Source organism: Rattus norvegicus, chromosome 6 (genome assembly GCF_036323735.1).
Source record: "Rattus norvegicus strain BN/NHsdMcwi chromosome 6, GRCr8, whole genome shotgun sequence".
Classification (NCBI taxonomy): domain Eukaryota; kingdom Metazoa; phylum Chordata; class Mammalia; order Rodentia; family Muridae; genus Rattus; species Rattus norvegicus.
In genome coordinates, this window is record NC_086024.1 from 21804917 (window position 1) to 21819402 (window position 14486).

General features: G+C 38.8%; 1 protein-coding gene across 6 annotated transcripts in view; it reads left to right on the forward strand.

Moving 5' to 3' along the window:
- Prkd3 (protein kinase D3) overlaps positions 1-14486 on the forward strand; it is a 75936-nt gene that overhangs the window by 20252 nt on the left and 41198 nt on the right. Inside the window, exon 1 of one of the 6 annotated variants that reach the window (XM_006239631.5) lies at positions 1886-11330. The exons of the other annotated variants lie outside the window; for them this stretch is intronic. The gene's annotated coding sequence lies outside the window, so the exon portion shown is untranslated. Of the gene's footprint in view, positions 1-1885; positions 11331-14486 lie in introns of those variants that run through there. 6 annotated transcript variants of the gene reach the window in all.

Here is a 14486-nt window from a genome sequence, read left to right on the forward strand (position 1 = left end):
ATGTGATGTTTGTGGCCGTTGGGGTGGGAATGCTAACATGAGGAGTGTGACTTTCAAGTTAACTCTGTAAACAGTATATATGGTGTGGCATTAGGGTCAGAGTTCATCTGTTTGTGTGTTACACGTTGGAAATTTTTTCCTCTCTACAATTAATTACGCAGTACCCTTTGTTTTAAAACAGTTGATTATACAGATTTTGGGCATACCTAAACATTGAATATTTGTCTCTATACCAATTTCATATTGTTTTGAATTCTTCAGTTTGCAGACAAAAGAAGCAAAACTCCTATGAAGTCAAAGGCAGAAGTGTTCAACTTTGTCCCTTTTTCCTTCCCATTTGTATATACATTTTAAAACCAGATTTCCAGTCTCTACACTCTGAAAAGGGCTTTTAAAACTTTGTAGATATTACTTTTAGCAAGAGTTTTATATTTTATTGTTAGTATAACCTTTTATAATTTTTCATTTGTTACATAGAAGTACAGGCTTTTATGATATGTCCTTAACTTTCCTAAGCACATTTAACTTTATTCTGAAGATTCTTTAGGGTTTTCTGTATAGATCATTTTGTCTTTAGGGAATCTTTCATTTTTCCAATAATATTTAATTCTTTTCTGGCTTTTGCTTTTATATTTCTTTGCTTTGGCAGTGAGAATTTCCAGGATAATTTTGAATAGAAATACATGTGCATCCTGTTTCCATTTGTAAAAGGAAAATCTTTCAGCCTCTGACCAATCAGGGTGGTGTATGTTTTGAAGGTGTCCTTCATCAGGTCAGAGGAGTCTCAGCCTCCTCCAGATGGTGGATGGGACTTTTTCTAGGGAGTGCCTTTAGTACTTCCGCTCTCCCTCACAGGTATATGCTTTTCTCCTAGTCTCTTAACATGGCTCATTTTCTTAGCTGAATCTTTGAATGTTAAATAGCCTTACATTCCTGGAGCAAACCACCTAGTCACCACACATTATCTTTTTCACAGTCTTTCTAATTTGATTTATTAATACTTTCTTTTTTTTTTTTTTCTTTTTTCTTTTTTTCGGAGCTGGGGACCGAACCCAGGGCCTTGTGCTTGCTAGGCAAGCACTCTACCACTGAGCTAAATCCCCAACCCCTATTAATACTTTCTTAACTCTTTCTGCCTTTGTTCATAAGGGACACAAGCCTATAGTTTTACTTTTTTTTCCATATCTTTGATTTGGGTGTCAGCAGAATGTGGCTTTAAGAAGGGTGCTAGGATCTTGGGATACTGATATGCGTGCACTTTACCATTGAGGTGCAGTCCCTTCCTCGGGCTAATGTTGGCTTCTCAACATTAAGAGAATGTTCCTCTTCTTCTAGCTGCTAAGTTCATATAAATTAACATTTTAAATGAGAGTAATATTGTTAGTGTTAATGGACTTGACCAGTGAACCATTCCAGACCAAGGATTTCCTTTGTGCTGTTTTTAACTCAGTTTTTGTATCTAATAAACATGAACTATTCAGATTAATATTTCTTTGGTGAATTTGGTGTCCTAGTTAGTCTTTTGTGAACTTGTCACAAGCTAGACTTACATGTCAAGAGGAATCTCAGTTTAAAAACCGCTTCTATCAGATTGCCTTTAGGCAAGTCTGTGGACACTTCCTTGATTCATGATTGGGGTGGGAGGGCCCAGTTCACTGTGCAGTTCTGCCCCTGGGCGCGTTTCTGGGTTGTATAAGAAAACAAGCTGAACAGGCAGTGAGGAACAAGCCAGTAAGCAGTGTTCCTCCATGGTCTCAGCTTCAGCTCCTGCCTCTGTCCTGCCCGACCTCCCTCCATGATGAACTGATGTAAGCTTTACAGTGAAATAAACCCTTTCTTCCCCATGTTGCTTTTTGTCATGGTACACATTACAGCAGTAGAAAACAATAGATTCAGTGCCTTGAGTATAAAAAGAAATTAATTTTAGTTTGCAAAGTCACTAGTCTGTATTTTGTTAGTGCCTCAGTAAGTCTGTAGTATTTCCACTCACTCATGGCGTTGATCAGGGCTGGTTCTTGTTAATTTTTTATTTTTCCTTGATCTGTTTGGCTCCTAGTTTACCAATTTTGCTTTCGGTGAACTAGCCGTTATTTAACTGATGTTACTGTATTATGACCTGCAGCACTAGTGCAGGATGGGTGGGAACAGTTGGGTCCCGAGGACTCCCTGGCCAGTTAACCAGCTAAAATGCCATGTTCCATGTTCATGTAGAGACTCTGCCCCAAAAGCAAGATGGAGAAGTGGTTGAGGAAGAAGCCTCAATGTCAGTTCTCTGGCCTCCACACATGGCCGTGTGTGCATGCACAAACAGAACAGGAATAATTTAAATTTGTATAACTCATTGATTTTTTTTATAATATATAATTCTCCATAGACTACTTTGTAATTATTGCATATTATCTTAGTTCTTACTGAAATATCATAATCAAGGCAGCTTATGGGGCGGGTGTATTTGGGTCTTGCAGACTCAGAGGGATAGGAGTCCATCACCTCTGAGACAGGAGCATGGCCACTGTGGCCCTGGAGCAGCAGCTGAGAGCTCATATTCAGATCCACAAACAGGAGCAGGGATGGCAGGAAGATTCTAAAGCATCAAAGCCACCCTGTGATACACCTTCTCCAATACAACCATATTTCCAAATCCTTCCCAACAGTTCCAGCTAGGACCAAGTATGCAAGCAGATGAGCCTCTGGGTGGGTAGGAAGATGAGGATCTGGGAGGGAAAAACATGATTAAATGAATAAATGTAATAAATGATTAAATGAGAAATGTAATAAAAAATTACTCTTGTACATGCATCTCTGATTTTTTATTCATATATATATATATATATGTATATATATATATGAGTGTATGCCTCGGCGTGTGTAGGTATTGTCAGAACAGAAGAAGTCAGTGGTTTGCTGGAGTAGTTGAGAGGCACCTGACATAGGTTCTGGCAACCAAACTCAGGTCCTCTGAAAAGAGTTACAAGTACTCATTACTGCTGAACCATCAGTCTAGCTCACATTTTAGATTTTTTTTAAGCTTTTGTTATATTTCCCCAATTTTCAATATATTTTTCTTTATTTGTGGTAATTGTTTCTTGTTCTGAAGTTTTAGTATTAAAATAACTTTTCATTAGTGTTTTTACGTCGTGATGTCTTTTCACATATGTGTGTGCATATAGATGTACATATATACACTGTATACCTCTGTCTTCATTTATAGTTTTATGTAGGCTTCATAGTTGATTTTATGTTTCAAGTTTATTCAGTCAACTACTTAAGTGTTAAGATCACTAATGTTTAATATAATTTATAATATAGAGTCATTAAAATATATAAATTTCTCCTACTTACAAAGACTTTACTTAGGACATCTCCACTTCATGATAAAACAAAAACAGTATGTATACAGTAGAAATTATACTTCAGATTTTGAAAGCCTATGTTATAGTACAACACTTTAACAAGGCTAGGTGCCAACAGCTAGTAGCCAGCTACTACGGGTAGCAACTGATATCCTACAGTGTACTCAGTAGTTAAACTCTATGTTTGCTGGTCTAGGTAAATTAAATACCTCCTCAGTTTAATATTTGCAGCCTATGAGAAGTATATTCTGATGTGCCTCATCAGTCAAGAAGCATCTGTATGACAGAATTGCTCTGTTTTTTATATGTGTTCCTTCTGTTCTTGGGACTTTTTCTGCCTTCTTTTAAGTATTTCCATTTTCCCTCCTCCCCTGTTTTGGTGGTGGTTGTTTGATTTGGTTTGGCTTGGTATTCTCTAAAAATTCCTTTTAGCACTTGCCCTAGTGTAAGGGTCAGCCATCTACATCCCGTGACCCAATCTGGCTACCTTTGTCTCATTTCCTGTTGTTTCAATAAAACACCTTGACTTATGGAGGAAGGGTTTATTGCCTCGCAGTCCAGGTGACAGTCCATCATTGTAGGAAAGGCAAGGCAGCAGGACCCTGCAGCATGTGGTCACATTGCATCCACAGTCAAGAGCAGAAAACAAGTGAGCTACCGCTGCCTGCAGTGCCCAGCTCTTTCTGTTCACTCTTACACAATCCAAGATGCCCTGCCCAGGGATGGCTGCACACACTCACACACAGCCAGCTAATCTACACAGTCCCTTACTGAGACTCCTTTCCCAGGGGAATCTAGATCTTTATCTAGTTGACAATTAAAATCTAACCATCACACCGGCCTGCCACCTCCTGTAGTTCTGTTGAAGCACAGCATTACCTTCATTTACATAGGTCTGTAGCAGAGGTTAGTATAGCAGATTCCATATGGCCCTCTAAGCCTGAAATATTATCTGGCATTTTATAGACATCTGAATTTTTTTAATTTTACTTGATACGCTATAAACATTTTTAAGTTAGCCTAGAATGTCTTACGTACCTCAGAACCCTATATTTCTGTTCTTTTTATCTGTGCTATTATTGTCATATATTTTGTTCCTACATACTTTCACTTCTCATTATTCACTGTAGTCAGGCTGCACAAAGTTACTACAAACACCACATTAGCAGTTGCAGACCTATTGTGCCTAGGAGAAATATGGGGTTGGTTTCTATAAGCTTTTGTTCACAGTACTTTTGTCAGCCAAGAAATAACATTATTTTATGTATGCTTCTGCCTAAGGTTACATTACTTGACATGCACCATAAATTGTTAATTCACCAACGTACTTCTCAAGCCCAGTAGCTCTAGAATGCCTACCTGAATGATGCAGATTTAACTCAGCAAATCTTCAGACCCTCTGGTTCCATGCAAATCAATATAGTTAGACAAGTAAATGATAATGTGAAGGGACTTTGAAATATTTAAATTATATGTTTTAATGGGGTTAACATCTCACTTCCTATTCACCAGAAAAGGAATGCTTTTTATACTCTGGGAATTCAAAACTTCAACATTTATTTCCAGGTTAATAAGAGAGTTGAATCTAGATAGAAAATAAAAGCTAGTGACTGCTTTCTGTGTGGCAGTCTATAAAGACCTAGATACTTTTGTCAGTTGCCTAGGTTTCCGTTATCTACTACTTACTGCTTCAGTTGGATGAATATTTGTGGTGCTCTTACTTTGTTCAGTCACGGTGCTAGATCCTGTGGAGGCTCCCAGAATGGAAGGCTCTTTCCTTCCCCCTAATCACGTTACATAAAAGATGAGCTCATGTCAGGTTAGGGATCACTGCTATCTTGTTAGAGAATTAGGAGAGCCTGTTTTAAACTTTGTTTTTGTGCTCATACCACCGTCCACTATAGTTCTTTACCTGGAGATGTAGGTAGTGCCTTGCCATTGTTCTCCGGTAGCTTATAGCGTGGATAAAGCAAGATGCTGTTAATGTCTGTGGCAGTTAGCAAGTAAGCAGAAACGAGTTGTTTAAACACGCGCAAACTCCTCTTTCTCTTTTGTGGTCAAATAAATAAATTTTTGTGACTGTGATTCCTAGTAGTGCTATAAATTTTATGTAAGCTAGCCCAAGTTACTCAAGAAGTTCATGGTGACCTCTTCCCCTTACTCCCAGCAGCTAGCTAGACAAACATCTGTGGTTACTAGCAAAGAGCAGGTGACAGAAATATGTGATTGCTTCTGTAAGCCATTATTACTTACAGAAAACAGTGATGACTCCCAAGGCATATGTGTGGTCAGCATTCCTAAGCTTCAGACACATACTGGCTGGTTAGTTAGGACTGTGCTCAGTGCCCCACTGCTTGGATCACCCTTCCTGTAAGTACTGGCATCCTAGATAGCCTGCGCCTTAGCGTTCACTGCTGATTGCATTCGCCCTTCAGCGTGGACATACCTGTCATATATCTTTAAGCTCTATGAAGTCAGACATTTTGTAGCCACAATAAACAAACATCCAAATGTTTCTTAGTCAAATACAGGAATAAACTCCTGAAAAACAGCATGATGTCCTGCTTCAAAGCATAGGTTTTTGGTCAAATTGAAGTTCATCTTTACCACTTATGAGTTACGTGACCTTGGTTTCTTATGTGAAAAGTGAGGTTGAAAATAATGTGTGTATACACATGTTTATGTGTCCTAGATGTGTTTATAAAGTGCTTTGCCAATTACCTAACACAGTAGTTACATAGTAAATGCTAACTTATCAATGTTACCTACTCATTTGATCGTAGTGGTCTCCAAACTCTAAAACAAAGATAACTGGGAACCATAACGATACGAGGTCCTTTCTGTCCAGTCTGTAGAATTGGTCAGTGGAGATCTACAAGTAGCTAAAAGCTGCTACCAAGTTAGGTTCATGTTAATTTTGTTTTGTGCTTTATTTAATGTCTACATGTCAGAATCTTACGTTGTATCGTGTAGAAGATAATTGTTTCAGTTGGGTATGATGTCAGTCCTATAACCTCTGTACTCTGAAGACTGATGCAGGAGGATCTTGAATTTGAGGCTAGCCTGAGCATACATGGGGTGGAGGAAGGACAGGGATTTAAAAAAAAAAAAAAAGGTTTCCTTAATGTGTGAATTACTCGGTTTTCTATTAGCACTTCAAGTGCTCCTTTATTGGTGTGGAAAGTTACAGAGTTTGCTGATAGTATCACTTGTATAATTTATTTATGCTTTTATTGAACTACATGTGTAAGCTCATGATTTATTAGAAATAGTTCAGTGTATTTCTCAGAATGTTGGTTTGTTTGGTTATTTTATATTAATGGTAACTATATGTGACTTCAGAATCTCATAATTTTGAGTTCAGCTGAGGTAACTAGTGGTTGAGCAGTAGCTGAGTAAATGCTTTTTTTTTTTCAAATTTCCATATACTTAGGACTATTATCAGATACAATGAAATCAAAATATTCTAGTGTTGAATTTACATCTCCAATGATTAAACTACTAGGAAGGTCCTATAGAACCAAAGGGCATAGTAACAATTGAATGAGCTTATAGAAGGCCATGTGATATCAGAAGGGGACAGGAAAACTAACCCAAAGTACATAAATAATTCCATTAAGGAAAAAGGGGCCAGATGGGGTTGGAAAGGTGGCTGAGCTATTAAGAGCACTGGCTGCTCTTCTAGAGGGCCAGTTCAATTTCCGCACTCATATGCATGATTCGCAGCTCACAACCATGTATAACTCCAGTATCAGGGGATCCAGTATCCTATTCTGATCTCTAAGAACACCAGGTACACACATGGCACATAGATGTACATGTAGGTAAAACATCCATACACATAAGATAAAATAGCAATAGAGGAAAAGGGGGTAGAAAAATGGCACATCAGTTCAGAGTATTTCCTGCTCTCCCGGAGAACTAGAGATTATTTCCCAGTATTTCCAGCTCTAGGAAATCGGACACCCTCCCTTGTTCTCTTCACAGACCAGCACACATGGCATACACTCACTCACACACACATACACATACACACTTAAACACTATATACATGCACACACAACTCAAATACTATACACACACTCGTAGATACACATGCAACACATAAAATAATAATGAATCAAAAAAACCTTAGAAAAAAACAGTACTTAGTGATAATTATCTCAAGTATAATAAAAATTTTGAACTTTAAAAGAAATATTGTTAGGGCTGGAGAGATGGCTCAGTGGTTAAGAACATTGGCTTTTTCAGAGGAGCCGTTCAATTCCCTGTACCCACAGGGAAACTCACGACTCCCGTAGCCCCAGTTCCAAGAGATCTGACATCTCACAGAGATGCATGCAGGCAAAACACCAGTCAATGCTCATAAAAAAAACTGTTAAAAATATTTTAAAATGTCTTTTAAAAGGTAACATGAATGCTTTGTCTTTAAAAGGGACAAATAGTATATAATTCTTACTTCTCAAATTACTCTTTTTAAGTTAAAGATCTTATTTTTTTTTCTCCTGTCAATGTTAGTCAGAAATTTATCTGGTGTTGTTCTAAAGTCGTCAAGAACATTAATTTCAAAAATCTGAAAACTAGGAAGGGAGCTGCAGTAATTGGAGTTTGATGCTACTTAAGCAGGAATTAGAAAAGTCTGTGATACATTTATTTTAGGTATATGCTATAAAGGAGTCATGGCAAAAAAAAAAAAAAAACCAACAACAAACGTTTTAAAGGGGGTCACTTTCCCATAAATTGAGTTTTGAAAACCCGTTTTAACTGTGGAAGGCACTTAATGCTGACCCCCACACAGTAAGTTCTAGAGGGAGTAAATTAAATGTGCAAACCTGGGTCAAAGGAAAGTCAATGTAAAATGGAGCTGGCTGACTGCTCTGTACCAGGATAACTCACTTCTAGGTCAACAAACCATAATGTCAGCTATAAAAATAATAAGACAAAAATCTGGGTGGAAAACACAGCAAGTGTGATAAGATCAGCACCCTCCCCCTATAAAGTACTCACATGTTGGAGAGAAACACAGCGACCACACTAAACACTGGGGCAGATGACACAAAGTGCATTTCACAAGATGATTCAATAAATTCGTAAACAAGCACAGCAGAACATGGTTAAAGTAGTTTTTAAAGGAGTACAGACTAAGTGGTCGACTCTCATAGACATACAGTGATTCGTGGATTGTATGAAGCATAGACCTGCCTAAACACTGACAACGGCTACATCAGCATAAGCAGCAAGATTTTTTTTCCCCAAGAAATATCTCTTTAGCTAGTAGGTCACTGTTAGTTGAGTTTTGTGTAAAACTTAGATATGACTAAAAGTGGTCACTTTCTGAATTTCATCCAATTTCATGACACATCCTGAGGGTGGAGTGAGGTGGAGTTTCTTTTGTTGTTCTTGTTAGCATAAGCCAAGACTTAGCTTCCTTTTTTTGAGCTTTGAAAGTCTTCCAACATACTACATGGAGGTCAATGCTAGCTTCTTCATGTCTTTCCTGAGGAATGCCTTATTCTCAGTAAACATATATTTGCTTTTATACTAAAAACAAAGTCATGCAAATAATGGACATTTTCCTTATTCTGTATAAGAACATGTGTGTATATGGTGTGCTGGGAATTGAACCCAGGGCCTTGGCAATGCTAAGCATGCACACTACCACTGAGCTACCCTCGTACTCCTAGACTCCTATTTATTCATAGTTTACAAAGCAAAATGAACACAAGTGCAATTTCTACCTTGTATAAACCGAAGAGGGTGTGTTTGCCAGGAAGCCACAGAGAAATAGTAGAACTGGCAGTCAAACCTTAGAATGCCATCTAGCAGCAGTAGAACTGGGGCTGAGGCAGGTGAAGTGTGCCAATCAGATCAGCTGAGTGTCCGATTATGAGAAAATCAGTACTGAGAGAACATGGCAAAACCCTGGCTCACAGTACAGCAGTGGCTCCTGCATGGATTCCAAATATTGACACTGTATTGTCATTGTTATTAATGCAAGGTTTTCTTTTTAAGATAGGGAAGTTCATTACCTCAGAACTTAAGAATCAAGAGAGGGACTGGGAATGTAGCTTTTCATTTTAGCCTTATCTATTGATAGGTATTTTTCAAGTCGCTTAACTCCCGATCCTGTTTTCTCTTCTGAGAGCCTAAGATTAGAATATCTACCTTTATAAATAGTTGTGGTGATTAAATACAAAGTTCTTAGTGCAGCCCTGGGACATAATGCTCAGAAAATACACCCATGGCTTCAGATTTCAATGTAGAAAGCTCCTTGGTTCTGTAGATCTCCTAAACCTTAGTGAGCATCAGAGTCACTGCATTTAGTTACATCATGTCAACAAAACCTTATTTTTTATTTCAGTTCTGATGTGCTTATTTAAAATGGGAGATTCCGCTCACAGTGTCTGGTACGCGATGAGTACCCAGTGGATGTTAGCTCCCTGTTTACTTGCTTTCATATTGGTAAGAGGCTTAAACGATACCCTCTAAAGCTATTGTTGCTGTTAGTTTGTTGAAGGAAAAAACTAGAGGCAATTGGAATGAGAAGGGAAGTTGGTAGAAAGCAGTTCATTTGAGCTATAATGGCATTTAGTAAAATTAAAATTCTGACTAAAGCTGTCTGCTTTTAGGTGATTTAAAATACTTGGCTTTAGTTTTGATCACTTGAATACTAGATCTGAAGACCGAATATTCAGTGTACTTGAGGGGTGATTTGGTCTGAATGAATGAATCTATTGTCTCTATCAACATGAATCAAGTGTAATTTTCAGTTCTGTCGTAGTGCCTGAGAACCCCAGCTGTGACTTTTGTTTCTAAAACTGGTTGTCATTCTGTGTTGTTTTTTCCCATTCTCTCTACTACAGCTGTGTTGCAGTAGCTTCGCAACATTCTAATCTTTTTCACACACACACACACACACACACACACACACACACATACATATATATGTATATATATATACACACACACACATATGAATATACACACACACATTATCTAGGTTAAACAGTGTCAGGCAGTTATTACTAAATACTTTAACTGGAGGGAAAATTAATTTGCTGCACATTCAGATTACAATCATAGCTGAAAGAGAAAAGGTCCAGGTGTTAAAGACAATTCAGAACTAATTACAAAATAAGGGGTGAAAGTGTATTTAAAAAAGAAAAAGGATTTCTCTGGTTTATGTCAGAAGTGCAAGTGTTAGCTAAATTGAGCAACTCTGCTGGCAAGCGATATCCAGAGAACTGTGAACTAGAGACGTCGGTGAAAGGGAAGCGTCCATTCAAGTGCCTGTTGAGCCAGTCCTCACTGACTCCTCTAAACTACTGATTTTGGCCTTAAGTGAAAACAAGCATTGGAACTCTTCCCTATGGTTAAGCACTTTTCAGAGTTGGTGCTAAATTAATATTAGTCTTGTTTCTGACAATAGTCAACAGAATTTTTAATGAGTGCCAGTTAAATAACTAAGTTCTGGGCTTTTAGGGAGTCTGAGGAAACCTGGAAAGAGAACATCCTTAGCACGTGTTTTCTGTTATTTAGTATAGGTTTTAAAGACACTGTAAAGATATGCTTGGCCTTAAGTTTAAAAATCAATTTAGTATTCCATATATACTTATGTGTGTATCAACCTCTAACCAAAATCGGTGTACTTCACTTACCTATAATGAAAACAAAATTGTATGTGTTAAAACTCTAAGGGTTTCTTATTTTTATACTACCTTTTAAAAATGCCTAATGACAGGTAAATAATTCACTCAGATAGTATTGAATTCTGAAGTTGCTTGTTAACATTCAAATTGATGTATTGCCAAGTAAAATAAAAGTTTTGCAAGCTTCGTACCTTATCTGACACTTTACTAACAGAAGTTGGTGGCATGAGATTTTATGAGACAAGGCTTCAGTGTTTAGCCGCCGTTAGTCTAGAACTGGGAAAACCTTCATTTTGCACAAGGCAGAGGAACTACTGACAAAAAAAAAGTAAGTTGGGAAGTTACTGGGAGAGCACTGTTAGGAACAGGCCAGTGGCTTTTTTTTTTTTTTTAATTTGCTTTAAACGCTTAGCTTCTTAGCTGTCCTCCATTCCCTCCTCCAGTCAGGGCTGGGGTAGGGACAGGAAGAAGACGTGGGCTGTGCGTTGTCAGGTTACTAACTCCCGTCCACATTCCCAGGCTCTAGAGTTTTGACTCCTTCCATCCTAGAGCATCAGGGCTCTTCAGCGTGAGCGTTAATCATTAACTGGGGCCAGAGAGTCGCACGATGGAGCTGAGTGTGCAGTCTGCAATACCGTACCTACTAAATGTCCACAAACCCAAGTGCTGGAAACTAGGAGTGCACAAAGACAGTGCCGTGTACCTCCTGGGGCAGAAGTGTCCTAGAGAGCTGAGAGCTCTGTCGGAGCTCACGTGGAGCTTGGCCTTGCTACTGAGAGCTACTGAACATACCCTAGGGTGCTGCCCTGCTAGCCCTGTTCCCTGTCCCAAGAGCCCTTGTTCTCCTGCATGAGAATGGGGTGTGCAGAAGATGAGAGACCATTTCTTGTTGTCGTACGTCGTAAAGGCAAATAGAAGATAGCAGTGACGGGGCAGTTCTCCTCCCTCTGCTGCCCCATGACTGCGAGCAGCAGATTCACAGATGGAATCAAGAGTTAGTTTGCGTTATTTTGCCAGAATATTTTTTTCCTTTTAAAATTATACAACTGGGGGGCTGGGGATTTAGCTCAGTGGTAGAGCGCTTACCTAGGAAGCGCAAGGCCCTGGGTTCGGTCCCCAGCTCCGAAAAAAAGAACCAAAAAAAAAAAAAAAATTATACAACTGAGTGGAAAGTGGCCTTTTCCTTTATTCCTTATTCTGTTGAAGTACAGCTTAGAAAAACAAGCCATTCTCTTTGAAAAGTTTCTGCTTTCTGTGTATTTCACCGCTGGTTATTTTTGATAGGTTTTGAAATATAAAGTGCTTTTGTTTGTGGCTTTTAATGTTTTGTTCATGCCTTTTTTCCCTCATGTGGTCCAGGCCAGCCTTCAAATCCCTGTTTACCCAAGGGCGACCTTGAACCTCAGCTCCTCTGCCTCCAGCCCTAGAAGCTGGGATTGCGTGTGTGTACCCCTGTGCTTGGCTTGACTATGACTTTCACATAGCTCCTATGTACTGAGAATCATTCTGGAAGAGGAAAAATAATTCTGAGCAATAGTTGAATTTGGAGTTTTGAGGATCTGTGGACTATTAAAAATAGGCAAAAATGTATATAATGAATTCTCATAACATATCTTAAACATATGAAAAATGCCAGCCTTGTAGAATGGACATACACAAGTCAGGGCAAGGGAAATGGCTCCATGGATAAAGCTCTCTCCCTGTAAACATGAGGTCCAGAGTTGAGATTCCCAAAATCTGCACCGAAGCAGGAGATGGCAGCTGTCTGGGGAAGAGTCTGGGAATCCTGGGTCAGGCTGGCTGGACTTGCTGGAACCTGCCCCATTAAATAATCCACATGCCCATAGAACATGCATGCAGATGCACAGCACCAACTCACATACGTAAAAGGGGGGAGGGTACAAGTTGAAACTACACAGAAGTACCACTTTTCATACAAGAGTAACAAATGTGATAATGAACTTAGAAAGTAGCATGTGACAAATCCTTTCATGTGTGTTACGTTTATGTGTGTATTTGCATGACTTTTGCATGTGTGGGCCCACATGTGTGCAAATGTGGTGCACATGTGTACACAAGCATGTGAAGGCCTGAGGTTGATGTCGAGTCATCCTCAGTTACTCTTCTGCTTTTTTCGTCAAGGCAGGTCTCTCACATCACACCCAAGCTCACTGATGTGACTAGTCCTGATGGTCAGCTTGCTCTGGAGACCCCTCATCTCTCCCTCCAATTGCAGAAGACCGTCAGACCCACCTTTTGTTCACATGGGTTCTAGGATTTGAACTCTGGTCCTCTCTCTGCCTGAGGGGCAAGCACTGAGCCATCTCCTCTGCTCCACAAACTTAATGTTTTGCATGTAGACGTATAAGCTGGTGTCTTTGTGAAGACCAATTGATCAGTGTCTAAAAGTTTCATATATATGTATACTTTGACCTAGGAAATATTCTGAGAAATTATTTCCACACATATACTCCAGAAATAGTAAAGGTATAAACATGCGATTACTCACTGGCTGTTGCTTGTAATAACAAAATATTGGAAACAGTAATGGCTAATATGGCACATCCAACTGGTCAGGAATTCAGATTCTTTATGTTACAATAATTTGTTTAATTGTCATGGTAACTGCCAAGTATGCTCTGTTTTATAGATAGAAAAACAATAGTTAAGATTATACAGTTAGGGGTTGGGGATTTAGCTCAGTGGTAGAGCGCTTGCTTGCCTAGCAAGCGCAAGGCCCTGGGTTCGGTCTCCAGCTCCGAAAAAAAAGAAAAAAGAAAAAAAAAAGATTATGCAGTTAATAAGATTTGAATTCAGGGCCTTGGGTAAAGTGCTTGCTATGTAAATGTGAAGACCTACGTTTCATCCCCAGAACATAAAAATCTGAGCGCAGTCATCCTATAAAACTCAACAACCAGCGAGCAACACAGTCAGATTCTCCAAAACTGCCAAAGTCTGAGAAACTTTTAGATCCAAAAAAACCCTACTAGTACCTGACAGCTCAAGGTCATATAGATTCATGGAAGATCCTGGAAAGGAGAAAGGACATTAGATAAAGCTAAGGAAATCTAAATAAAATATGACATTTGCTATAAATGTGTCATACTTCTATAAAGTGTTAATTAATAATGGGAAAACTGGGTGAATAACATTTTTTAAAATTTTATTTATTTAATGAACTCCACTGATAAACCAGAAGGGGGCATCAGATCTCATTACAGATGGTTGTGAGCCACCACGTGATGACTGGGAATTGAACTCAGGACCTCTGGAAGAGTAGCCAGTGCTCTTAACCACTGAGCCATCTCTCCAGCCCATGAATAACATGTTAAAGTAATTTTAAAGCTCAGGCATCCATTTGAAAAGAAAGCCTAAACATCATGTTTGTAATATTTTTTAATGTTTTATTAATCCTTTGAGACTTTCACGGAATTTATTTTTATCATACTCAGCTCCATTCCTCCTCCTAACTCCTTTCAGATCT